Genomic DNA, 14,016 nt, shown 5'->3' with positions numbered 1-14,016 from the left:
GTGGGTGTCACTCATTAGCAACTGCATAGGAAGTGGGGGACTGCAATTAGTTTGCTTAAAATGGAGCAACTTGCAGCTGTCCAAAGCTTTAAGGCACTACGCCAGAAGATGGCAAGCTCCAGCATGCAATACTCCATCAGACCTCAGCAGATGGTCTGCACAGAACATTGCATCATATGACCCACCACCTCTAGGAGCCACTATCACTATTTAAAGGCCAGGGGGAATCATAGACCTAATATCAAATGGCAGATCATATTTATCCCACAGTTATTGTTTATTAACAACAATAACAGCCATGATCATTTAACACTGCTAATGAGGTGGAGACTAAAGCCCACAAACAAGTTGGGCCACATTGTGCTAGGCCCTGTACAAACATATCATAAATGGCAGTCCTTTCCCCCAAAAGCTTATAGTCTAAGGGCATGTCGACACTGCAGTTGGGAGCTTGCCCCCCAGCCTGGATAAACAGACATGCTATGGTCGCTCAAGCTAGCACACTAGAGATAGTAGCGTGGACATTGTGGCACAGGTGGTGGTGTGTGTTAGCCACCTGAGTACAGACCCAGTGGGTTGGGTGGGCTTGTACTAGGGCAGCTCCACACTCCTATTTTTATTGTGTTAGCTCAAGCAGAGCTAGCACGTATCATCTACCTGGATTGGAAGGCATGCAGGCAGCTGCAATGTAGACACACCCTAGAGGACATGCTTTGCCCTCTCATTATATAGAACAGGCACCAATGATCCATTCATCCCTTAGATTACACTGTTCACTTGAAGAAAAACCCACTACCTTTACAGAGTATTCACTCCTCACTGATCCAGGGCCTGGAAATCTAACCCTTTAAATCAGATAACACCACCCAGCTGGACGTCATATTGAACCAAATTAAGTTATATTCTCATATCGCTCTCGAGAGTGGCTGGCTTGCTAGAGGAAAACCAATCTGTCTCTAAAAATCAAGGTATCCATAATCTATCATGAGGGCTTTCATTGTTTAACATTTATTTTCTCAAATATTCAAAGGGCATTTTTCAGAAAAGAAATCTAAAGCCCGCAAAAGTTTCCAGGATAAGTATTGCAGTGTGATTGTGCGGTTGTATTCCTGGCCCTCAGCCTCATGGCTTTCACTCATTAATACAGATTTTAAAGTGACAGCTGGAATATGTACCTGCAATATGAATCTTTGTCCTCCAACTTTACATTTCCCCCCCCCCCTTTTTTTTTCTATACATCCCCCTGCTCAAAAGTGTTCATAGGAAACCAAGTGAGAGTAGTGTCATGAAAATGTGTGGGTTTTTCATAGAGCTATTATTCTGTGATAGCTCTTGATTCTGACCCATTTCTGGTACTGAATCAGCTCCAATACCCTGGATCTGAGTATCCCCAAATTTAAGGCAAGTTCAGATCCCAGATGTGGAGTTGAACTTTGTGACTGATCACTGTTTATAGAAGGATAAACTAAAGGTACATCTTCACTTTGAAAAAAGATGTGTTCTTAGCTTGAGTTCACTAAGATTTTACCTCATGTTAGTTAAGACAAGGTAGTTTGTAATTTTCACATGTATTAGCAGGTTGAGTGGGAGAACCTAGGGTTTACTTTGACCTACTAAGTCACATGAAAACTACAAACTGCCTTGTCATCACTAGCTGTTTACTCATGTTAGTTACCATATGCCAGCTAACTCAAGTTAAGAACACGCCTTGTTTCCTAGTAAAAACAATGCCAAAATCTCCAGGTCCAAGTGCCCCTCTACCAATGGGAAAGTCTGGATCTGAACAGTGTGGCTCAGGCCCCATTCTGCTCATCCATAAAAATCGGTGGTGGAACCCTGCCTTTAATTTTTTCCTGATTCTGAGGTGAATACTAGGAAGATAATACTGAGCTACAGACATTCATTGACTCTTTACCTAGGATTTTATCCCAGCTGGTGGCACTGAAAATCAAAGAGAAGTCAAGATTTCCTCAACAGGCTCGGGCCTGCCATTCATAAGTGGATAGAAATGAAGTATGACTTCTAAAAAGGAAGTGTCAGGCTCAATAATGGGATCACAGTGCTACAGTGTAAGCTGTAGAGTAGTTCTCTGCTCTAAGTGAATTCTGGTTGGAATGTGCTGGTTATATTAATGCACTAAAATGAAAGGCATTTCAGAGCAGCTTATTTTTTCTATGCACAGTTAAATATTCAAAACTGGAAACTGCTGCACATTTTCTTAAATAAGAGTAATAAATAAATCATTGCCATATTGTGGATTTAAACTGGAGTCTCCAGCTCCTCAGGCAAATGTTCTTTTACTGAACTTATATATATATATATATATATACAGCTCCACTAGCTTAAACCAGCCCAGGCCTTTGTATGCTAAGGTAAAAGCATATGAACCTGATAATGAAATAGTTTTCTATTCTGGGTGGGGATGACAGAACGCAGAACACTAGAGGTATAGCTGCTCCCCAAATTAATCATGGTCAAGCTAAGTGGTTCCCTTTACATGGCTTCTTTTGGAGTATCCTGCTAAATAAAACTCAAATGTTTTCAGATTTGTATAGTATCTCCTGACATAGAAGGCATTATAATTGATTCATTGTTCAAAATGCATGACCAACCCTTTGCTGACATAAAGTAAAGGTGAAGTGGACTATTTCAGTGGGGAAACAATGCTACAGAAATCAAAAAATGTTGGCAAATAGAATCGGTGAAATTTGGTTTGCATGCATCCTTGAAATGGCCTTACTATAGGTTTTTATACTTCTCCTGTCATGGCTGAAAGGCAACCAGGGCTTGGTTTCACAAATGAGAACCTGGATTTTTCACTTCTGGACTAATATTATACTAGAACACTCAGTGCTTCTAGCATACATTCCATCCAAGGATCTCAAAGCCCTTTGGAAGCATTGATGAATTAAGCCTTACATATCTGTGAGGTAGATAACTATCCTTGTTTTAGTAATGAGGAAATTGAGGCTGAGCTAAGTCAGTCTTGTAAAATTCTATTTCCCCACTTGCCTAGGGTGAGAATATTTTTTTGACAAATGAGAAAAACAACATTAGTTTTTCCCCCCATTAGCACCAGCCTTCATGGTGAAGGGTACATGAGTAGATTTTGGGCCTAGCCTAGTAAATTTTCATAACACTCTTGTAAGGCTGGGCCAAGTGAATTGCACACAGTCAGATTAGAAAATTTGACTTCCTTTCCCTGCTGTAACCAACAGAATTCTACCTTAGGGTCTTCAGTAAGAGAACACTAGTCCTTTTAGCCCACCCCACCCCCTATCCAGAATTAAGCCCACACCATATATATATGACTCTTTATAAGTCAATTAGGTCTCATCAGCCACACATCTTGCTTTCAAAATAATGGGGAAGCCTGCTCTGGGTGGCAAGATGGAGGATAGTTTTCTTCCCGTTGGAACATTACTTCATAACATTACATTCCCGCCAATATAAACACACACAGAGCAATAAACAAACCAACAAAACCAGGAGAGAATATGAACTCTGGAATAAAATTTCTAATGATTTGCTTAAAAAAAAGATAGCTATCACTGCAGAGTGCCTCGCTCACCATCTCTGAGGAGTGAAGCCTGGAGGGCCAGTACTGCGGCACTGGTTACCTTTCGGTGCATGCCATTCATGCTACAACACGCATACCATAAGAGCATGCATCAGCATCTGACAGCATGCGTTAATGTGGGTTCTACTCCCAAAAGTGACTATGTCAAAATGACATCTCCTTACACAAGAGATCTGTGTATTCAGAGACAGAGCTGTTTACTTTAGACACAAGCAGAAGTTCTCACTACCTTTTCATCCAGTGAGCAGTACATACTCACCACAGCTAGGAGAAAGAGACCTGTCTCTCATATTCTGACACATGCATCGTTGAAAGAATTGTTAGGGCAAAAGCCTGTCTTCAATTATCATTGAAGACAATGGGGTACCACAGATGTAAGAAGGGCAACATTTGAAGACATTAGGGACGCACACATATATCCAAAGGCATGATCTGGCCTTCAGAAAGAAACGTTACATCACCAGTAACTGTTCTCTGAATGTATTTGCTTCTGCAGAGCCACACAGAGGAACCTGTGTGTGGTGTATTAATTTTGATGTAATACATAGGCCCAAAGAGTCAAAGGCATTATTATGACCCTGTTACTGTCCAACATTAAAGTTATAAACAAGGTTTGGGATTTGGTGTACAGAGCCCTCAGCCTGCTCAGTACCCTTGCAAACTCACCATTAAAAAAAAAACAATCTTTTTAACCTTTTCTTAAAGATACAGAAGAGAAGAAAAAACAGTTAAAGCATTTGAAATGTAAAGTATTAAACAAGGCTTTTGTTTTAACAACATTCCTTATTCCCTTTAGCTGTAGGTTTTAGAAATAAGCTCCCCCCGCCCCTCCTCCACTGACAGTCTTGTAGATGTTATTAAAGATAGTAGTAACTGTCCTTTTACGGAAAAGAGAAGAAGTTAGCTGAGATGGTCTAGAGCTGTTGTTTTTGCTGATGCTGTTAAAGTCCAATCCCATTTCCTAGTAGACAAAACACACATAAGAGGGGAGAGAAAAGAACAACAAAGATAGAAAATGCAGCTTCTATCTCTGGTGTTGACTCTCCTTTACAACCTCATTGCTGGAAAAACACAGGCATGGCACACAGTCTTCTTATCCGTCACTCAGAGACCTGGCAAGTTGTACCAACATCAGGCTGTTTAGGGCTTTGCTTCTAGCTGCCTCTTTGGTCACTAGCTTACAGCAGGGCTGCAAAATATATGCTCTTGGCCGCCTAAGCCAGACTCTTATCAAAGAAAAGGCAAAGAGAGAGAGAGAGAGGAAAGAGGAGAAATAAAGTGGGGAAGGAAAAGGATACACAAGGGGCAAGGAGTGACAAGTCTCACTTCCCAGGTGGTATTCAGGATTTAGCTGGAGCCGGTGGAGGTGAAGGTGGTGATGTCATCTGCAGCCCTCTCTCTGACCTGGTCTGGTCAGGATATCTCTCAGGATCAGGATGACGAGACCCAATGGTATCATGGTAGATCCAGGAGATGGTAGGAGCGGAAGCCTTGATGCTACAGTTCACGCCTTCCAGTTTACCCATCTCTCAACCAGTAGCTGTTTCAGACAGCTCTCGGTTTGTTCCCCCTTCTCCCTCCCCAAGTCTTTTCTTTTAAAAGGACCTGGTGATGGGGTGTGTGAAAAGGTTAATGTGGGCCTGACAGGCCAATTAACATACTGAGCTGCACCTGGAGGGCGCCCCAGACTTAAATGCAGATGAAGCGCAGCTGGGGAGGGGCTGGAAGAGGATTATAAAGAGAGAGAGTGGAGAGCAGAAAGGGGCTACAGGGAGAGAGTCTCTGGGACTAGATAGAGTAGAGATACCAGCAGAGTCAAGGAGAAACCCGAGTGAGCTCTGGGTTCTGCTCCTGAATAGAGAAGTCTGGTAGGAGGCCAGGAGAGAGCAGGCTCCAGCCCTGATGAACAGGCACTATTTAGACTTCCAGGGAGAGCGCCCTGGGAGGTGTTCATTGGAGAAACAACAAGGGCATTTTCAGAGGCATGAAATTCTGGCCCTGGAAGGGCGGAAGTTGGTTTGAGTTTGCACCTTTGGTTTGGGATTTTGATTTTATTGGGGGATCCTAGGGGAGGGCCCTCAGAACCCCATCCCTGAGGGAAAGGTGATCCTGGCGAGGTTGTGGAGAAGAAAGCTTCAAAAAGGCTGAGTAGGAAGAAGCCCAGGGAGGCAGCAGCAAGGAGTTGGATGAAGCAGACATTGGCTGCTATTTCTAGTGTCTCTGGGCTGGAACCCAGTATAGTGGGAAGGCCCAGGTTCCCCTCCAGCCACTGGAGAAGGTGGTGTGAAGCTCCTGAGAGGGGATAAGGAGAACTGAAAGCCCTGGCAGAAGGGCATGAGGAGCACAGGGCCCAGAGTTGCAGCCAAAAATCTAATACAAAGGTCTTGGACTTGGTTTGTTGGACTTTGTTACCCTGGAAGGGTGGACTTAAATCATGATCTGGCTGAGTCATGGGAAGAGATGGACCATGGGAGGACCAGAGCATCTGTCAAGAGGGGGCAGATGGGGAGAGAGTCGCTATGCTACCCCTGGACACTAGGAGAAGCTCCAGAAGTGAGTCCGCCTCTTCACAAACCCCAAAAGAGAGTGATAGGTGGAATAGCCCACCCCTCATTATTTTGTTCACCAGTTAGGTATAATTTCTGACACACCAATGTTGATCCATTGATTTCTGGTCCCACATGTGTCTTCTTCACTAGGCACGAACTCAACACAGTCCTTGAGTTATATCATTAGGCCTTTTTGTTTGGACTAATTCAGTCTGTCTCCCTTTTGCACATTTTCCCATCAACATTTATTGTTAGAGGTTATTGTAACATTTTATAAACTTTCACTTACTTTTCATGCTTGAGAGCTTACAAGTAGGATAAATTTGTAGGTTCAGTTACTACAACAGCACCTTGCAATGCAAGTCATTGAATGCTTTGAATGTAGTGAACCTTTAGGGAGCAGATCTTTGGTGTAAGAACGTATAATTTTTATATAAATACTTTTCGGAGTAGGACTGCATTTTAATATGTGCTATCAGGGTCCCTTTAATTATATGAGTATTATCTCAGAAGCAGTATGGGTAAGAGGAGGAGCCTTGGAACGAATACTGCGATTCTGCATGGATATCCCTTGGATTCAATATTATAGCACTGAGGGTATGAAAGCCCTGCCCCTGTCTCTCCCTTCCTCTCTACTCCAAACATTTCTTTTAACTCTCTGAGGCAGAGGTCAGTGGATGGTCAGTGGATTCCTATCTAAGGTTTTTATATGGTGCCTATTACCATATGAATGCCTCCCTACCTTTAATGTATGTTGCCTGACAATACTCCTGTGAGGTAGAGAAGTATTTGCCTAAGGTCACACAGGAAGTCTGTGGCAGAGCAGGAAATTAAACTCATGTCTCCCAAGGTCTGGTGAAGACATGCTAAATAGATGGGAGAGCACTCTCCCATCGATTTGTGTACTCCACCTCCCCGAGAAGGATAAGGGAAGTCGACGGGAGATGCTCTTCCTTCAACACAATGCAGTGTAGCCACTGCGGTAAGTGGATCTAACTACATCGACTTCAGTTACGTTATTCATGTAACTGAAGTTGTGTAAGTTAGATCGATTTACCGTGGTAGTGTACACCAGGCCTAAAAGACTAGCAAACAGTGACAATCTTCAGGAAGAGGGCTGAAGCCTGCCACTCACTGTTCTCTCCATCTGGGCATCCAACGAGGACTCAATACTGAGAGAATAGTGCTATGTGAAAGTGTTAAGGCTCCAGACAGCAGCCTTACAAATCTTAGCAATAGACACATATGAAATACAAGTTGCAGTAGCTGCTATCCCTCTCCAAGAATGAGCTTTAAGTCCTTCAGGTACTGAATTCCTCCTAAGATATAGCATATCTGAATACATAATTTAATCCATTTAGATAGCCCCAGAACTGGGATATCCTGGCTTTGTATTTATTTTATCAAATAAACCTTGTGGACTTCCAAAACTGCTTTTTCCTATCAAGGGAATAATGAACAGCTCCTTTAACATCCAAGTAATGCAGCTTGGTAAATACGAAGGCTTTTGGGGGGGGAGGGGAATATATTGACAAAGAAATTGATTCAAATAAAAATGCAAGACTAACCTAGTCAAGAATTTTGCCTGTGGTCTCAAAACAACACATCATTATGCATCATTCCCATGCTTCCTGCATGGCAGGAGACACTGATTTCTGTTCAAATAATACACTTGCACTGCACTGGCTGACCAAGCCCTATTGCTCTTACTTCTAGGGGTATGTCCTACATTTCAAGATGGAGGTGTAAATTCCAGCTTGAGGATACCTACCCATGCAAACTCTAGAGTCTGAGATGCGTACATACTTGGAGAGGCTAGAGTCTCCTGCCATTCATGCAGCTGTGGCTACACTCTATTTTTAGCATGCTGGCTTGATTAGAGCTGGCATGGGTCTGTTTCCTTCAGCTGGAATTTACACCTCCAGCTCAAAGTGTATACATACCCTAAGCGCTTTATGTGAAGTCTAAGTACTCTGGTCTTCTCAAGAACCCCCAGCTAATCCAAAAGAGATCCACCTGAAATGTAAAGCAAATGTGGCTTTCACCATGCATGGAACAGTGTGTGTGTGTGTGTGTGTGTGTGTGTGTGTGTGTGTGTGTGTGTGTGTGTGTGTGTGTGTGTGTGTGTGTGTGTGAGAGAGAGAGAGAGAGAGAGAGAGAGAGGGTCATTCCCTTCAGAATGAGGTGTCTGGAATGGCTGACTGTAACAGGGTGGAGCCCAGCTCAGCCACTAAGCAGTTCAGTTCCCCTTCCAGGGAGTATCACATTTCAATATTCAAGCCACTTCCCCTGTGGGTAATGGGGAGGGACGACTCAGGTCCACCCACTACTCTGGGTCCCAGCCCAGGAACTCTGTGAATAGCAGCCATATGCTGCTCTGTCCCCTTTAACTCTTCACTATGCTGCTACAGTTCCCTGGGCCACTTCCCCATAGCCCTAGCACTTTCACAAATGCTTCATCCTTACCGTAGGACTGAAGTCTTGTATTCAATCCCAGCAGCCAGCCAAGAGCTCCTTCTTGCTCCCCAGGTCCCTGACAGCAACTGCTCTGTCCATGGTCCTGTAGCTCCCTCAACCAGCCAGGAAGACCATCCATACTCCTTCAGCTCCAGGCAGAAACTGACTGTCTCTAGCTCTGCAGCTCCTTTTATATGGCTCCCTGCAGCCTCTCTGGTTGGCTGCTTCCCCCACAGCCACTCCAGGCAGCCTGAAGGACTTCTTTACTGCTCTTTTCTGGGATGGGGTGTGGTAGGACTACGAGGCCTCCAGCAGAGTCTCAAAACCACCATCGTTATTCACCATTCCTCACAGACTCAAGAGTTCTAGAGCATTAGCCATCCTTCATGTGAGCCAGTTGCCTAGATATGATTGTGCTTGTGGGCTCTGATGATGAAGGTGGACTGCCACTCTTGCCAATTATTTGTACAACACCTAACTTAATGGGGCCCTGAGCCATGAATGAGGTCTCTGGACACTACTGCAATACAAGTAAATAAAATAACAACAATAATAATAATAATAATTAATAATAACAATAATAATAAAGTATACTTTCAGTGCTGCAGCCATCCCAAAAAGTAGAACCTTGCACTGGTAGTGATCATTGCTCAGCTTTGAACCCAAATTATTGCCCATTACTTTGCCTTATTGAGATGTGGAAAAGACATCCTGAAGATTGAGGGTCTCAGACCTATTCTGAATATATAGGGAAGCACTGATGTTCCCCAGACAAGCCAGACACACTGTATTTTTTTCTAAAATACTTGTTCATCTTATGAAGACTTAAAATTGGACATAGACCTCCTTTTGTCATTGGACTAAGAATTCGTGGACTTTTTTAAATGGCCTAATTACGGCTCTGGCATAAATTCTAAAGATCATACCTCAGAAATAAATGCTTTCTACCATAGTAGTATCTTATGACAAATGTCCTTAAAAAACATGGAATGGGGGTTAAGCTTTGGTATGTCCTCAAACTTGAGGGTGTACCAACTATTCAGTCATTACTAGAACCTATTTGTCCTCAGATATATTTAGTCAAAAATTAGGCTAAATAGCCTCCAAAAGGAGTAACAAGAATTGGGGCTGCTGGCCGGCCTGATCCAACATAGTTTGGCAAATCCTCAAAGTTGCTTCTCTACTGGATGTAGAGTAGAGGATGATATCCTCAGGGCTGAGGAAGATAATGTAGATTTCTGACCATCTTTAAATTATTATTTTTTAACAACAGGAATATTGTTTTGTCACCTAGAAGTCAACCAGATCAGGGCACCATTGTGCTGCTATACAATTAGATAGTAAATGACAAATCTGACTTCCCAGACTGATCCTTCTAAGGATGAAAAAGGACAATGGGACTGGCTCTTTTGATACCAGAAAGAAGACTGTCTTTTCCTAAGTGAAGTCTGACTGTGCCCCAGAGACCAAACTGTTCATCTCGCTGCCTGTAACTCTTCTATGGTTCCATTAGTGTTTGAGTGGAAATGCTCAGTCTCCTCAATCTTTTGCAGCTACACCTTGTCCAGAAGACCAGAATTTCATAGCCAAAAGTACATGTAACTGGTGACAGCTGTAGTCAAGGAGTGAACAACCAGGTCCAGTATATCATAGGAAGCCCTTAAGAAGGATCTTGCTATGTCCTGCCTCAGGAACGCTGACCACTTTTTTTCCTGACTTTTTGTACCTAAGCCAAGAAGACTCCTCTGTCCATAAAGAATTATTGTGTCTCAGAACAACCTGTTATTCTTCCATACCTGAAGTAAAAGCCCCTGAGCAATATATCTTCCTCCCAAATATGCCAAAGTTTTTTGGACATATTTGTACAGATTATAGCTCCACTCTGCACAGAATGTGAGGCTATGGGGTGAGTTAGAGCAGCCATAGCCATAGCCATAGCTGCTCTAACTTATGCCAGCTGAGGCATCCCTCACATGCTCTTCCCAACTCACTCCCTATGCATGCAGGATGGCTGCACATGAGCTGTTTCTGCCAACTTTGCCCTCCACAGGGGGAATTCTTAGCTCCCTTTGCACAGGGGGAATTTTCAGCAGGCCATGTACAGCTGGAATCTGGCTCATGGGGCACAAAAGGGCTGGAGTGTATTTGTGAATCTGGTCCTTATGTGGCAGGGGTAGATGAAAAATTCTTTCTTGAGCAAGACACTTAGCGGAGCCATCATCATTCCCGTATTGCCAATTCTTTTTCTTTTCAGTGGGGACATTTAAATAGATGTGAGGAACATTCTAACCCTCTAGAGCAGGTCTTCTCCAACTCATTCACAGTACTGGGAACCACGTCTTAATAAAGGTATTGTATCGGGCAGATTCATATCCTCTGTCAGTTGGATGCAGAGGAAGATGCATAACACACACTGACCATTTATGCATTGTTAACTGTCTTTAGTGCAGTAAGTGCAAACAGTTGATCTCAGTGCTCACTTTTGTATTGCATGTCATCTTCCCCTCCTTCTTGTTCTGTGTCTCTCAGATGGAGGCGAGGAGAGGTATGTCTACACTGTAATTAGACACCTGCGGCTGGCCCATGTCAGCGGACTTGGGCTGGTAGGGCTCAGGTTAAGGGGCTGTTTGAGTTATAGACATTGGAGCTTGGGCTGGGGTTTACGTCTACACCACTATTGAACAGTCCCTAGCCCAAACCCCGCAAGCCCAAGTCAGCGGGCTTGGGCCAGCCACAGGTGTCTAATTGTGGAGTAGACATACTCGAAGGAGCCAGCATCATGTTCTGCAAGCATCACCAGTAAGCACCCAGCCCACTATGAGTGATCCAGACTCCATAGACAACAGTTTGGGGGCCTCTATTCTAGAGGTTACCTCAAAGAAGAAAGATCTGAAAAACTCAGAACCTCAGACTTAGGAGCCCTTGAACCTGAGCCTCAAACCATGCCTCCATGATCCTTCCTTCCCTGACAGATCAGATTCCTTGTTTACAGACAAAGGGCTTGTCTTCATTACCAAGTTAACTTGAGTTACAACTTTGGTGCTACCCCTATCTTGAGTCCTGTTCACACATAAAAATCCTTAAATTGAGTGTGATGGTGCTTTTAACTCAATTTGACTGGCCCATTAGAGAATACAAGCTACAGCCTGAGATAGCACAACTCGTCAACTAACGTGACCTCTCTGCAGTGTGGATGCAGCCTAATGTCACTAGTCAGCCAGTGCCTTCTCACCATTCCCCCTGTGTGTCCAGAAGGGACAGACAAATTCTCTCACAATTCACTGAGGAAGAATTCATTGAGAGGCTCAGCTTACTGCAGTGCAAAAAACCCTGGAATGTGCCCCCAAATGTCATAGTGCAACTCACAAGTGAGTGCAGTGCCAGTGTGAACATAGCAGCTCGGGTGTGACAATCTCGATTGAACTAGGCTAACTCGAAAGAAGTAACTTGAGCATATATAACAGTGAAGACATAGTCATAGAAAAATTTAAGCACTGATTCTAAGTAACTTGAATCCTGGATATATGCCAGGGGAATGCTCCATTTGCATCTTGGATTCTCCAAAACCTCTTCTTTATTAATGGGTGTGAGTCTCAGACGCCTTTCTTTGGTCCTGGAAATAAAAGCACAACCATTAGATGAGTAAGTGCCCTTTAACCAAGCACTTTAAGTACTGGGGCTGTTAGTCTGAAATGTACATTATAGTGGGATAAGAGGAACACCTATTAAACTTCTTAAATTTATGCTCTCTCTCAACCATGTTATGGGCTTGATGCTGGAATCACTTGGTGAAATTCTGTGGCCTATGTTATGCACAAAGTCAGATTAGATGAACATAATGAACTCTAAAAACATAAACACTGTACACCTTAATAATTAAATTAAGGACTATACAACACATTATAAAAGGCAACATATTTTAGCAGAAAAGGCTAAAAAACCAATTCACCTAACCTTAACTGATGCAGGGAGAGATTTGGTTGTGTGGCTGCACAGGCTGGCAGAAAGAGAGGAAATGAAGATACTGAGATGCAAAGGCTTTTCACACCCTCATTTCCAGAATGTGGTATCCCAAGGAGATGTGTGCACACACACCATTATCTATTTACAACTTTCAATGTGTTCTGTGGTCACATAGCAGGACAACAGACTCCTATAGTGCGGATCAGGAGAGGCAACATCTTCAAGCAAATTCTTCATTACTGGTGATAATGCACAAGCAGGAACAACCAGAGCCTGACTTTCAGATCCCAGTTTGAGTTTGCAGGGCTGGCAGTTAGGCAAATCATCTTTTTACTACTCATCAACTGAGCAAATTGACTAATGAAGAATGTCAATAAACATGGAACCCCATAGAGTCATTTTTACAATGTCACCTTTCACTTTAAATGATACAGCATGATAGTGTCTGATGAGAGATTCACAGACTGTGCCAGCTCTGATATTTAATTGTTTTGAAGAAGGAATGATTCCTAAAAACACCGTATAGGCTCCCATTTACATCACAGTTGGCCTGTAGATAACTACAGGCCTTCTGACCCCTCAACTGCACAAATGTTTGTCCCAAACTCCTCTCAGAAAAGACAGAATTCATTGTGGTGAACGAAGCATGCGATCATTTCTATTGGCACTAACATTCTATTACTTGTTGCCCTACTGTTTGCTGATAGTTAAGACTGTGTTATTAGTCCTTCATTGAGGCATCAATTTTGTTTCTATTTTTATTGTGGCAGGTTGGGATCTGAATAGCGTCCTGGTCCTTCAGCCATTCTAACCTATCCCAGAGCAGTTTTATTTTAAGTACCTTCTAATTATTAGGTCCCCAATCCTAGCTCAGAACAGGTTTCCATTTCTATATTATAATTAGAGATGGATTAACTCTATTGAAGAACCAGCCCCAAATGTTCCCCATTCCCTCAACCTGAACATCTGGCTCATGTTCAAATCTGAGCATAGGTGTCTCTGTGACCACATCCACTCCTTGACCCTATGTCCAGTCCCATTTCACCTGCATCCAATCCCTGGCCCACTCCCCAGCTGTCAAGACCCTCTTTGGACCCCCTCCCTAAAATACCAGGGCGCCCTAGTACAACCCCTTACCAGCTGTAAACAATCTCCTCATTGTTCCATCACAAGCAACTCTGGCCCCAAGCCCAAGCCTCTCCCAGGTGCCAACCCAAACTTTTCTAATTTATCTATGAAAAGTACCTCACTGGTCCTCCCTGACAGGCACTCCCAGCCTCCTTTCTTCTCCCAGTGGCTGAAACCCGCTTGATTCAATTGATCTAAGGCCTGGTCTACACTAGGAGCTTATATCGAATTTAGCGCCGTTACATCGAATTAACCCTGCACCCGTCCACACCACGAAGCTACTTAGTTCGAAATAGAGCTCTTTTAAATTCGACTTCTGTAATCCTCGAAAACGAGAGG

Source organism: Emys orbicularis, chromosome 1 (assembly GCF_028017835.1).
Source record: "Emys orbicularis isolate rEmyOrb1 chromosome 1, rEmyOrb1.hap1, whole genome shotgun sequence".
NCBI classification, from domain to species: Eukaryota; Metazoa; Chordata; order Testudines; family Emydidae; genus Emys; species Emys orbicularis.
The sequence above is the reverse complement of the archived record's forward strand: the minus strand, read 5'-3'. Positions refer to the sequence as shown.